The following is a 13,572-nucleotide window of genomic DNA, read 5'->3' on the forward strand; positions in this document are numbered from 1 at the left end:
TAGACCCCCTAAGGAACTTATCTAGATGTGTTTTGAGAGCTTTGAACCCCCAAGTGTTTCACTACAGTTTATAACGCAGAGCCGTGAAAATAAAAACTTTTTTTTTTTCACAAAAATGATTTTTTAGCCCCCAGTTTTGTATTTTCACAAGGGTATCAGGATAAATTGGACCCCAAAAGTTGTTGTCCAATTTGTTTTGAGTACGCTGATACCCCATATGTGGGGGGGAACCACTGTTTGGGCGCATGACAGAGCTCGGAAGGGAAGGAGCGCCATTTGGAATGCAGACTTAAATGGATTGGTCTGCAGGCGTCACGTTGCATTTGCAGAGCCCCTGATGTACCCAAACAGTACAAACCCCCCACAAGTGACCCCACATCAGAAACTAGACCCCCCAAGGAACTTATCTAGATGTGTTGTGAGAACTTTGAACCCCCAAGTGTTTCACTACAGTTTACAACGCAGAGCCGTGAAAATAAAAAATCTTTTTTTTCCCCACAAAACTTATTTTTTGGCCCCCAGTTTTGTATTTTCCCAAGGGTAGCAGGAGAAATTGGACCCCAAAAGATGATGTCCAATTTGTCCTGAGTACGCTGATACCCCATATGTTGGGGTAAACCCCTGTTTGGGCACACGGGAGAGCTCTGAAGGGAAGGAGCACGGTTTTCCTTTTTCAACGCAGAATTGGCTGGAATTCAGATGCCATGTCCCGTTTGGAGAGCCCCTGATGTGCCTAAACAGTGGAAACCCCCCAATTATAACTGAAACCCTAATCCAAACACACCCCTTACCCTAATCCCAACAGTAACCCTAACCACTCCTCTAACCCAGACACACCCAACCCTATTCCCAACCGTAAATGTAATCCAAGCCCCAACCCTAACTGTAGCCCCAACCCTAGCCCCAACCCTAACCCTAGCAATAACCCTAGCCCTATCACTAGCCCTAACACTAGCCGTAACACTAGCCCTAACACTAGCCCTAACCCTAGCCCCAACTCTAGCCCTAGCCCTAACCCTAACCCTAGCCCCAACCCTAGCCCTAACCCTAGCCCTAACCCTAGCCCTAACCCTAGCCCTAACCCTAGCCCCAACTCTAGCCCTAGCCCTAACCCTAGCCCCAACCCTAGCCCCAACCCTAGCCCCAACCCTAGCCCCAACCCTAGCCCTAACCCTAACCCTAGTCCTAACCCTTGCCCTAACCCTAGCCCTAACTCTAGTCCTAACTCTAGCCCTAACCCTAACCCTAATGGGAAAATGGAAATAAATACATTTAATTTTTTTTATTTTTCCCAAACTAAGGGGGTGATGAAGGGGGGTTTGATTTACTTTTATAGCGGGTTTTTTAGCGGATTTTTATGATTGGCAGCCGTCACACACTGAAAGACGCTTTTCATTGCAAAAAATATTTTTTGCGTTACCACATTTTGAGAGCTGTAATTTTTCCATATTTGAGTCCACAGAGTCATGTGAGATCTTGTTTTTTGCGGGACGAGTTGACATTTTTAGACACGTGGCATTTTTTGATCACTCTGCCTCACAAAAATCGGAATAAAAAGCGATCAAAAACCAGCTATTCATGAATTTCTTTTGGGGGAGGTGTTTATACCGTTCCGCGTTTGGTAAAATTGATAAAGCAGTTTTATTCGTCAAGTCAGTACGATTACAGCGATATCTCATTTATATCATTTTTTTTATGTTTTGGCGCTTTTATACGATAAAAACTATTTTATAGAAAAAATAATTATTTAGGTATCGCTTTATTCTCAGGACTATAACTTTTTTATTTTTTTGCTGATGATGCTGTATGGCGGCTCGTTTTTTGCGGGACAAGATGACGTTTTCAGCAGTACCATGGTTATTTATATGCGTCTTTTTGATCGCGTGTTATTCCACTTTTTGTTCGGCGGTATGATAAAGCGTTGTTTTTTGCCTCGTTTTTTTTTTTTTTTTTCTTACGGTGTTTACTGAAGGGGTTAACTAGTGGGGCAGTATTATAGGTTGGGTCGTTACGGACGCGGCGATACTAAATATGTGTACTTTTATTGTTTTTTTTATTTTATTTAGCAAAAGAAATGTATTTATGGGAATAATATATATATTTTTTTTCTTTATTTAGGATATTTTTTTTATTTATTTTTTTACACATGTGGGGAATTTTTTTTAAACTTTTTTACTTTGTCCCAGGGGGGGACATCACAGATCATTGATCTGGCAGTGTGCACAGCACTCTGTCAGATCACCGATCTCACTGACAGGGCTGCAGGCTTACCAGCGTCTGCTCTGAGCAGACACTCGGTAAGCCACCTCCCTCCCTGCAGGACCCGGATGCCGCGGCCATCTTGGATCCGGGACCTGCGGCGAGGAGGGAGGTAGGAGACCCTCGGAGCAACGCGATCACATTGCGTTGCTCCGGGGGTCTCAGGGAAGCCCGCAGGGAGCCCCCTCCCTGCGCGATGCTTCCCTATACCGCCGGTACACCGTGATCATGTTTGATCGCGGTGTGCCGGGGGTTAATGTGCCGGGGGCGGTCCGTGACCGCTCCTGGCACATAGTGCCGGATGTCAGCTGCGATATGCAGCTGACATCCGGCCGCGATCGGCCGCGCTCCCCCCGTGAGCGCGGTCGATCGCGTATGACGTACTATCCCGTCAGTGGTCATACGGGCCCACCCCACCTCGACGGGATAGTACGTCTGATGTCAGGAAGGGGTTAAAGTAGTGACGAGTGAACCCATGGATGCTCAGGTTCACCAAACACAGTAAAAAGTTTGGTTTGGGTCTGAACTTGACCCTGGACCCGAACCCAATAGAAGTCACTTGGGATCCGAACTTCTGTACTTTAAAATGGCTGTAAAATAGTGAGGGCTAGTGGACTGCAAAAGGTGACAACAAGCACACACAGTGGCTATTACCTCAGTTCTCCCTCACAGGCGGGTGGGTGACGAGTACACACAGCAGCTATTACCTCAGTTCTCTCACAGGTGGGTGGGTGACGAGTACACACAGCGGCCATTACCTCAGTTCTCTCACAGGCGGGTGGGTGACGAGTACACACAGCGGCTATTACCTCAGTTCTCTCACAGGGGGGTGGGTGACGAGTACACACAGCGGCCATTACCTCAGTTCTCTCACAGGGGGGTGGGTGACGAGTACACACAGCGGCCATTACCTCAGTTCTCTCACAGGCGGGTGGGTGACAAGTACACACAGCGGCTATTACCTCAGTTCTCTCACAGGGGGGTGGGTGACGAGTACACACAGCGGCCATTACCTCAGTTCTCTCACAGGCGGGTGGGTGACGAGTACACACAGCGGCTATTACCTCAGTTCTCTCACAGGGGGGTGGGTGACGAGTACACACAGCGGCCATTACCTCAGTTCTCTCACAGGTGGGTGGGTGACGAGTACACACAGCGGCCATTACCTCAGTTCTCTCACAGGGGGGTGGGTGACGAGTACACACAGCGGCTATTACCTCAGTTCTCTCACAGGCGGGTGGGTGACGAGTACACACAGCGGCTATTACCTCAGTTCTCTCACAGGGGGGTGGGTGACGAGTACACACAGCGGCCATTACCTCAGTTCTCTCACAGGCGGGTGGGTGACGAGTACACACAGCGGCTATTACCTCAGTTCTCTCACAGGGGGGTGGGTGACGAGTACACACAGCGGCCATTACCTCAGTTCTCTCACAGGTGGGTGGGTGACGAGTACACACAGCGGCCATTACCTCAGTTCTCTCACAGGGGGGTGGGTGACGAGTACACACAGCGGCTATTACCTCAGTTCTCTCACAGGCGGGTGGGTGACGAGTACACACAGCGGCTATTACCTCAGTTCTCGCTCACAGGCGGGTGGGTGACGAGTACACAGCGGCTATTACCTCAGTTCTCTCACAGGGGGGCGGGTGCTCACCCGGAGCAGGGCACGGGAGTGCCGCTCCTACACTCCAGCACATCGGATTCAGCAGTATACCGGGAGCCAGGACATACAATATCCCACATCTCCCCAGTACATCCTACTATACTGGGCATAATTGTACTCTGGCTAAAGGACAATTCAGGTCCAGCACATCCAATCCTGCCTCACCAGTGTGGGTGAGTGTACTCGCTACCTCCCTTCTAGTACACTACACTGAATTATATACGGAAGTATTGCAGCTCCGAGCCTTAACAGGCAAAACTTATGCGCTACAACGCTACCCCTGGCTCTTCAATGATTCGCCATTGGCCTTCATCCTTATGCATGCACTGATGCGCCTTCCTGTGACACCATAGTGACAGGATTTATATTGAAAAATTGCCTACCTGCTTTCTTCTCTATGTACGCACTTTGGAAACCATGTAACCCCATGAATAAGACCCTTGTGGGTCGAAACGTTGGGTTTGGTCCAATCTGAATTCATTGTGCTTCTGTTTATTCCATGGCAACTTTTCTTTTTTTGTAATAAACTTATTGAACACTTTTTTGCATCATATCGAGTCAGAGTGTGCGGTAACATTGTACTGTACACCGCATGGAAAACTGCTGCGGATCCGCAGCTTCAAATCCGCTGCGGATCCGCAGCAAAAACCGCAACGTGTGCACATAGCCTTACACTGGAGAACCTGAACAAGAAAGCGGACATACAGTAAAAAGTCTGTGTCCGGTGTCCAGTATGAACTCCGAACTTTCTGGTTCAGGTCTGCTCATCCCTAGTTAAAAGTAGTGACATTCATTCTTCGGTTAGCTTTGTTTGGAAGTCACTTGCTCTATCTATCTATACACACACACACACACACACACACTTTAAAGATGTCGGCTGCGTAGCAACCACAAAGATGACTTTGCAGACAAGAAAACGACCACCAGCAGTATAATATATATTTTTAAAGCGTTTTCACCTTGGAAAATGCTGTAGTTTCCTATGGGTATGTGCACACGACATCTTTAAAGACTGCTAAATTTTTCAAAGGGAAAACCCTGAAGATCGTTTTCTGGAAATGTGTCCGCTCTATACATTGAAGTATAGAGTATGAAGCTCCTTGATGAATGGGCATGTTACTTCTTTTAATCACTTCAAAGTTTTCTAGCTCAACCACCATTCATATGCACAATCAGTTATGGCAAAAGTAGGTATAGGGAAAAATGGTGCAGAAAGACAGATTAGTTTCCTATCCCTTATCATCCCTAAGAACATAAGGGTAGGGCATGTTAACATACAACATGTCTAACCGCATCCCAGCTATCTGATCTATACAAGTCAGCTTCAGCCACAGTAGCATCTTGCTTGGCTCATTGGCTAACAGACCTCCAGACTTTATGTACTTTCACACTAAGCGACTTTGCAACGGTAACGATAGCGATCCGGGACGTTGCAGCGTCCTGGATAGCGATATCGTTGTGTTTGACACGCAGCAGCGATCTGGATCCTGCTGTGATATCGCTGGTCCTTGCTGAAAGTTCAGAACTTTATTTGGTCGTCAGATCGGCGTGTATCGTCGTGTTTGACACCAAAAGCAACGATGCCAGCGATGTTTTACAAAGGTAACCAGGGTAAACATCGGGTTACTAAGCGCAGGGCCGCGCTTAGTCTACGTTCACATTAGCGTTCGGCGCCGCAGCGTCGCCGCATGCGTCATGCGCCCCTATATTTAACATGGGGGCGCATGGACATGCGTTGTGCGACGCATGCGTTTTTTTGGCCGCAAGCGTTGGGCGCAGAGAACGCAACAAGTTGCATTTTTTTTGCGTCCAACTTTCGGCGAAAAAGGACGCATGCGTCGCAAAACGCAGCGTTTTAGCGTGCGTTTTGTTGCATTTTTGTTTGCGTTGTGCGTTGCGTCGCCGACGCAGCGGCGCACAACGCAAATGTGAACGTAGCCTTAGTAACCCGATGTTCACCCTGGTTACCAGTGTAAAAGTAAAAAAAACAAACAGTACATACTCACCTTCTGCTGTCTGTCACACGTCCCTCGCCGGCGGCTTCCCGCACTGACTGTGATTGCCGGCCGTAAAGTGAAAGCACAGCACAGCGGTGACGTCACCGCTGTGCTGTGCCTTACGGCCGGCAATCACAGTCAGTGCAGGAAGCAGACGGCGAGGGACGTGTGACAGACAGCAGAAGGTGAGTATGTATTGTTTGTTTTTTTTACTTTTACACTGGTAACCAGGGTAAACATCGGGTTACTAAGCGCGGCCCTGCGCTTAGTAACCCGATGTTTACCCTGGTTACCAGGGGACTTCGGCATCGTTGGTCGCTGGAGAGCTGTCTGTGTGACAGCTCTCCAGCGACCACACAGCGACGCTGCAGCGATCGGCATCGTTGTCGATATCGCTGCAGCGTCGTGTGAAGGTACCTTTAGGCCAGCCCTGATATAGATCAATAGGTAAATCAACACCAGGATTACAAAAAAATCCTATAATGGCCCTCTCATGACTGTTTTGCATTTTAATAAAGAGCCATTTAAATGATCAACTAATGTCTCCCTTACGTGATTTGGTTAAAAAAAAAAAAAAAAAAAAATCAATAGAAGTTCCCTTCTATAGTACAGTACCATCTGTGATTTATTAGCCTCCTACAGATTCCCTTTCAAAACACATTTAAGAGATCATTTGTAAGCGGACTTGCAGCGGTTGTTGCAAGACATTTACATTTCTAAGCAGGAGAAGTCAGTGCCACAAAGTTAATCACGCTAATTAATTCTGGATAGACGGCACAAGACATGATGCAGAAAGGGCTCAGCTCCTCACAGCAAAACAGCACCGCTCTGGAGACTCTCGTACAGGGACCGGCAGTCATTAATAATGGAGAGAAATCACATTATCCATGACAGGCGAGACGGAGCGCGATTGGCGATGGTATCAGAGTGTGACGCCATTTGCAAAGAAAGCCATGTTGTACACCAAAATGGTGCAGCATATAAACCAGCAGAGAGCACCAGAATGGTGCGGCATATAAACCAGCAGAGAACACCGGAATGGCGCGGCATATGAACCAGCAGAGACCGCTGGTATGGCGTGGGATATGAACCAGAAGAGACCACTGGTATGGCGTGGCATTTGAACCAGCAGAGACAACCGGAATGACACTACTGGACACCATTGTCTCTTTCCTGCTGAGGGTTTCCATTAAAAAATAGTTAAAGGTTTTTCCAGACTTCCCCCAAAAATAATAATAATAATAATAATAATAATAATAATAATAATAATAATAATAAAAAAAGAGCCACTGACTTAAAGGGTTTGTACTAAGTTTATTACTCCATTCCCTAATCACCAAAACAAATTTCTCCTTGGCCCAGAAGCCTAATTACAGGTTCCACACCTACAGTCCTGCTCATCGTTATTGGCACCCATAAAATAAAGTAAATAATGTGGAATATCTTGTGAAAACAATGAATCAAGTGAAACTTTTTTTTTTTTATAGAGCACTCACGTTGAACACAAAAAAGAAAATGATAAACAATTTAAAACAAAAAACAATGGGAAAGAAAAATATAAAAACCCAAAGCTTTCTGTGACACTGGTATCGGCATCCATTACATTACATTAGTATGGAAACATATTTTGACTTGCTTGTGGTAAATTACAAACAAGAATCACCTATGATTGTCGGTGCCCATGTGATAAATTGGCCAATGAACGATAACTTCAGTATTTTAAAAATCCACATGGTAGGCCCTGTTCCTTTGTCACAATAGTGAAGACAAGGGAACTGTCTGTGGACATCAGAACTGCTATTATTAGCAAACACAAGACTTCCAAAGGGTATAAGGCCATCTCCAAAGACCAGTTTCAACAGTGTGCAATCTTATTAAAAAGCTTTCCAAGCATGGAACCATTAAGAACTTCCCTGGAAATGGGGGAAACAGGAAAATTGACAATAGACGTCTTCAAAGGTTCCTGCGAATGGTGGAAAAAACACCATGTCAAATATCCAAAGACCAGAAGGCCAACCTGGAACAGTCTGGGGTCATGGTTTCAACAAGTACCATACGCTGCACACTAAGCCAAGCAGAGCTTTATGGGAAAATGCCAAGGAAGAAACCATTGCTGAAGAAAACACACAAAAATGAAGGACTCATCTTTTCCAAAGAGTACATTGACAAAGCACAATTCTTCTAGGAAAATGTTCTGTGGACAGAAAAATAAAAATAGAGCTTTTTGGCAATGCAAAGCAACAATTTGTTTACAGACCGTGCAATGATGCTAATAAGGAAAAGAGCACCCTACCAACAGTTAAGCATGGTGGAGGATTTATAATGCTGTGGGGTTGCTTTGCTGCATCTGGAGGCCTTGAACGTATCACAGGAATCATTAAATCAGAAAATTATCAAGAGATTTTAGAGTGAAATGTCCTATCTAGTGTAAGAAAACTTGGTTTGAGTCGAATATCATGGGTCTCCCAGCCAGGCAATGACACAAAGAACACATCCAAATGTGCACAGGAATGGTTGAAAAAGAAAAAAATGGACTGTTTTCAAAGAGCCAACAATGAGTCCCGACCTCAATCGCAATGAAAATCTTTAGGGTGAGATGAAATCTATCAATGGGAAAAAAAAAAAACCTTGCAAACATTCAAGAGCGTGAACAAACTACAAAGGAAGAGTGGGAGAAAATACCAGCTGAGAAGTTCAAGAAGCTTATAGATGGCTGCAAAAAAAAAGTTTGGAGGCTGTCATCAGTGCCAAGGGGTGTGTAACCAAGTATTAATTAGGGGTGCCTCTATTGCTTCCCATTCTGTTTCTTATTTGAAATTGCAACATGTAAGTTGAAAAATAATGTTTTATTGTTGTATTAATATGGGCTGCTAGTTTAAAAAAAATCCTAGTTTTCCATTTATTTCTTAAGATATTGTACAATCAGTGAAAAAAAAATGAATGGGTGCCAAGAATGGTGACCAGCACTGTATAAAAGGAGCACAAGCGTCACACATATGTACAATACAGTATTGAAAAGAGCTCAAAATGCGAAAAACATCATATCATCATGAAAAACCGCTGAAGGGGAAAAAGGGAGCTGGTGCGTTATGATCCACCTTGTACATGGAAACGGCACAAACACGACTCACGTGATTTGTGGAAAACTGGGATGATTACGTTATCATAAATGATTAAAAGAATAGAACTCCATTCACTTGCTAATGCTCCATTGTTACCAAAAGGGAAAGAAAAGAATAAATATTACCATAAAAAACATTAGGTTCCATGCAAACACAATGCACGGTGACAGAAATATTATACCTTTTCATCCGTCTTTAATAGATATAACCGGCAAAATAACGGCATTTTTATGGCTCCTGTGTGCGTCACGCTCTCAGTAAGAGCTCAAACCACATGCTCGTAATTATATGAGGGAAGGAGCTTGCACGTGCTAGATAAACTCTGCGCTAATAAAAAAAAACACGCCAATAATAAACCGCTAAGTACTGGTGTGAGAAGACGCAGCCTTAGAGGACGCTGCAGGTTGTGCGCCTCTTATGGGAAGCTCAGGCTTTTATGGAGGAGAAGATCTGAGAATGGGAAAAAAAGCCTCATTATGACCCAGATTCAAAGGCTGGCTGGAGCATGGAGGGCACAAGGCAAATTAACAGCTCGAGCCCTGCAAGCCGGCTGTCTCTGGTGGTGCTGCATCAGTGCACAGCACACGCTCCAGAGGAAGTTTTGGGAGCAGATGGTGACATCACTTCAGCTTACGCAGTGTATAAGCAGCTGCTTCCAGCACATCAACTATGCACAAGACGAGCGTCTGATACACAGTCATTAACCCAAATACAAGGAGTGAAGCAACAAAGGGAAAAGGAGGCACCGTCCTAATGTGCCTGTAAGCGACTCCATGATGATGGGCTATTACTGGAGGACATCACAATAAGTGAACGGGCAATGCTGGAACTCAACGGCTGGTAATGGCTATCAGCAGGTCGCAGAAATGAATACAGATATGGCCCAAAGTAATAAAAAAAAAATATTAGAGCTATGTGCCCATGTTGCGGATTTCTCCGCACCGTTTTTGCAAAATCCGCAGGTAAAATGCACTGCGTTTTACCTGCGGATATTCTGCGTTTTTTGTGCGGACTTCACCTGCGGATTCCTATTGAGGAGCAGGTGTAACACGCTGCGGAATCCGCACAAAGAATTGACATGCTGCGGAAAATACAATGCAGTGCTTCCGCGCTGTATTTTCCGCACCATAGGCACTGCGGATTTGGTTTTCCATAGGTGTACATGGTACTGTACACCACATGGAAAACTGCTGCGAATCCGCAACGTGTGCACATAGCCAGAAAAACCTCAAGGAGTATTGGGCTAAAACTTCGTAAAAACTAGTGCTAGAATTAGGTCCAGATTACATCAGCTATCTTGCACGTATTTGTTCAGACAACTCGAGACTAGTCGATTGTTGCACGTAAACCAAAATGAAAAAGGAACAGTCCCACTAAGGCTGGGGTTACACGGTGACCACAAACATTCACACAACAAGCAAAAATGTGAATATTTTAGAGCAGTTAAAAAAAAAACAAAAAAAAAAAAACAGCCAAACTGCAGTCAAGACGGATGCATTGACATCTCTAGCGAGTGAACAACCGCCAACAGAAAAATAAACACGTTTCAAAACATTTGCGACTCTGTGATGCAGCTTGCAATAGATTGCAAGTTGCAATGTGACACCATAGGAAATCTTTAGGATACTACAATATGACACCACGATCTTAATGTCGCGGCACATGTGTAACCCATTGCATCTAAGGATTTGTATCTAGTGTATACATCAAGTGCGTCCATTCTACTAGGAGGCAAAAGAGTGCCCTTATGGTCTCCATCGGAGTGGTACGTATCGTCATTACTTTTTTTAAGCTGTATAGGAAGAGCACAACAGACTGCGCTTATCTAAAGTAAAATATAAAAATTTAGTTGGATTAAGTTGGTATACATGCAGCACATAAATGAATGTTCACACTGGCCATAAAGCGCACAAAACCTACAAGAAACAAAATGAGCAAAAAACCCTGCTGTAACTACAGCAAATAAGTAAAAAGTGCATTTAAATAACTCGGGGTTCTTAGGCTATGTGCACACGTTGCGGATTGGTGTGCGGATTTATCCGCACTGTTTTTGCAAAATCCGCAGGTAAACCGCACTGCGGATTAGCCGCAGTTTTTGTGCGGATTCCTATTGAGGAGCAGATGTAAACCGCTGCGGAATCCGCACAAAGAATTGACATGCTGCGGAAAAAACACTGCTGCGTTTGAGCGTTATTTTTTTTCTGCAGCATTTGCAAGGAAAACAGCTGCAGATCCGCAGCGTCAAATCCGCTGCGTATCCGCAGCAAAATCCGCAACGTGTGCACATAGCCTTAGTAATACGGTTTTTGATCAAAAATAGCATAAAAGCCATCCCTTCATCGTCAAGGTGCCCTGATCGGGATGGTCCTATGCTGTCTAACATTAAAAACCTTACCATGTGTCAAGAGTTGACCTCAGCGTGTGAATAAGGGCAGACAAAAAGACCAGGTCCCAATGGACACCAGTCTGGGGAAGCTTTTAAATGTAATTACTAGCTCAGGAAAGGGAGGCCACACCCCGGTCCGTTTATCTGCCCTTATTCACACACTGAGGTCAACTCTGACACATGGTAAAGTTTTTATTAGACAGCATAGAACGTCCCAATCAGGGCACCTCGGCGACAGTGGGAAGACTTTTATGTTATGTTTTTTTGTTTTAATCAAAAACAGTATTACTAAGAACCCTGAGTTAATTAAATGCACTTGCTTTTTACTTATTTAGTTACAGCAGGATTTTTTTTGCTCATTTTGTTTCTTGTAGGTTTTGTGCTTTTCTAAAGTAGACTGTACAGTATATGTATTATTTCAGAGTTGCGGCATACGCTTTTATATGAATAAGTGACATATGTCAGAGCTTCCGTCACACTCCAGTTGAAAAATACTGTATACCAAAAAAAAAAATGGGTCACAGACAATGTCTACATTAAGTCAAATATGGCCTCCGACATTGTTTATGACCACCGTTATGACCATCCTGTGGATCATAATGTATTGGACCCAATCCATTCAAGACTTTAGCGGTCTTTCATATGAATGGCTAGCCTGTAAACCTATATTTTCCATGCGGCAGCAGCGTCTTCCCTACGGTGACATTAGAAGCTTATGTTGGCGTCTTTTAGAAAAGGTATGGTCTTCATGAGAGAACCCCCTTGACCATGAATAAAGCTTGGTGGTTAGCTGAATGTTGCATACAATAATGTTTTATTCTGTACATCAGAGGTGGCACAGCGCACCCCATGTTCTTCCTGCAGTGCACTGGTCGGTACCATAATTGTCATTTTACTGTAATTTGTAAGAATCATAAAAGGGGAAATTAGACCTGAAATCTTTGTCATCTGTGTTTGCACAATGCCACAGTCTATTGTCAGGATGGGTTCGCACAATTTTTTTTTGATTAGCCAAAACCAGTAGGAATATTTCCAATGAAGTGAAAATGAGTTAACTCTTAACATACTGGCTCCAGCTTTGAAGTTTTACAAATGACACCGGTTGCAATTAGAAATGGAAAGGTGTAACTTGAATACGCAGAGATCAGATTTGACACTTTTTGAGCTTTCCTTCTGTTATAACATGAGAAGTGACCGCTGACCAGTGGAAAAAACTGCATAAAATTAATCTACCGGAGAATGCAATTCTTGAATCTCTAGATCAAAATAATAACCATAATCAGATGATTGCATGCTGCTTCATTACCCGAGCCCACTGTCCCACTGGGCACATTCCCGCCCTACAGATGTGGAAGGTAATGTCATAAACATGCCCAGAACCACACATCTGCAGCCAGATCGCATAATACCTCGACGCTGGAGGAGGGCAGCATTAGAAGGGCACTAAATCAGAGGCTCCGCACAAGCCTCCGTTCCAGTGCCGCCGACAGGTATCTGTGTGCACTGATTCATGTTGTTTTGCAGGCAGCTCTAATGCGCGGTGCAAAACCAATACTGACAACAAAAGAGTCAGCCTTTATTGCCGTTAATATCCCTCAGCAATTATGGGAACTCAGCGGGAAATTCTGCCCAGAATGGAAACCTTCACATTGTAATTCACGATTTCTCCTCTGCTTCTGCAGTAACTCCCATTGTATAAGCTAATGTGTACAATAGCACAACCCAGGAAAAGGCATTATTACACCAAGCATGAAAAACGCAACAAGACTGCACTGAAAACTAGCAACAAGAAGGGGATCCGGGTGTGCACGGCAAGCTAAATACATGATGGAGGAGCTAATAGAAAAAGCGAAGGGGTGCATGATCAAAACCCTTCATGTTGCTATTCCCACTGCATATGTTTGTATGGACCACACAGATGTCAAATAGCAATTCATTGGCATACATCTGGGTAGCTTCGGAGGGAATATATTTTATTTTGTAACAGGGCTGTGGCGTCGGTAAGCCAAACCTCCGACTCAGACTCCAACTCCTCAATTTCCATGACACCGACTCCACCAAAATGGGCTCTGATTCCACAGCCCTGTTTTTTAAGGCCCTGAAAATCATAGCTGTACGCGCTTTTTAATACAAAGACATCTG

At 44.6% G+C, this 13,572-nt stretch overlaps 1 protein-coding gene across 4 annotated transcripts in view; it reads right to left on the bottom strand.

Moving 5' to 3' along the window:
* Positions 1-13,572, bottom strand: part of RERE (arginine-glutamic acid dipeptide repeats) — a 365,478-nt gene that overhangs the window by 160,687 nt on the left and 191,219 nt on the right. The gene's annotated exons all lie outside the window — the stretch shown is intronic.

Source organism: Ranitomeya variabilis, chromosome 4 (genome assembly GCF_051348905.1).
Source record: "Ranitomeya variabilis isolate aRanVar5 chromosome 4, aRanVar5.hap1, whole genome shotgun sequence".
In the NCBI taxonomy this organism is placed as follows: domain Eukaryota; kingdom Metazoa; phylum Chordata; class Amphibia; order Anura; family Dendrobatidae; genus Ranitomeya; species Ranitomeya variabilis.